Source organism: Herpailurus yagouaroundi, unplaced genomic scaffold, assembly GCF_014898765.1.
Source record: "Herpailurus yagouaroundi ecotype Mexico unplaced genomic scaffold, PumYag 211, whole genome shotgun sequence".
Lineage (NCBI taxonomy): Eukaryota > Metazoa > Chordata > Mammalia > Carnivora > Felidae > Herpailurus > Herpailurus yagouaroundi.
Window position 1 is genome coordinate 3784010 of NW_024412442.1, and position 1164 is coordinate 3785173.

The following is a 1164-nucleotide window of genomic DNA, read 5'->3' on the forward strand; positions in this document are numbered from 1 at the left end:
CAGCCCTGCAAGAAATTTTAAGGGGGACTCTCTGAGGGGAGAAAAGAGTGTAAAAAAAAAAAAATACATATATATAAAGACTTGGGCTTTAATCTCATTGTTATCTCTTTCTGTGAGAGGTGCAGAGAAATCAGGAGGAAAGCAAAGGGTCACCAGCCTTGGGGATTGGTGTCAGGACATGTCTAGGATGCGGTGTCCCCTAAGATCTAAGTAACAGTGCCAGTGCAAGTCTAGAGTCTGTAGCTCAGTGGAGTTAGAAGGACCTGATGTAGATAATTCAGGAGACATCCAACTAAATACAGTTTTTAAACTGTGGGATTTGATGAAAACAGAACACAGGGTAGGCCAAGAGAAGAAGAGAAAATGCGTGAGAATATAGCTTTGGGCAATCTAGCCTGGGGTACTGATGTCACTGTACCTAACACATCAGTTATATCAGATTTTTAACTCCTTCTTGGGGCTGTATATGGGATGTCTTCATTAATAACATTTTTTTTAGGTTATAATACTACTTCTCTAGCCCATTCTGTTACAGACACAACACCACAGACCTTGAAACTCATCTGCATCATGTTTCCGGTTCTGGACCTTTCACAATCTGACAGTGATGCCCTCCTTCTCACAAAGGAGTCGACGAATTGGATGGATGTTCTGTGTTCCCTGCCACTCACACACATCTGGAGTTGTTGCACATATTGGGATGGCAACCTGAAAAATCAACTCAAAACTATTTCTATCTCCCTCACCTCCACATGTTCCACATACCTTGGTAACACGGTTTCGTCACCAAATATGCCGGTCTTTCTCAAAGGATCATCTCTTCTTGGCGGCTTTCTCAATAATAAACAGAAGTGGAGGGGGGGCTACAGAAACCTATTTTAAAGTTTGGGATTTTGCCTTGAAAAGTCTTGGACTTGTTTTCTAATACCTGTAAAAGTAACCACAGCCCAGTGTGGTTTTACACCCTTTGGGTGGAAAGATGACCAAAGGGGCCAGAAAGATTCAAACGTAATAATGATTCAGATATTGGGAGTAAAGCACTTGGTTCCTCTTGCACTTGATACTCATGGTTGAAAGGCTTGGGTGCAAATAGGAGGTGATCACAGAAGAGGGGAAATTACTGGCACTAGAATGGGTCACAGCAATGCTGGCATGGTGGAAGGG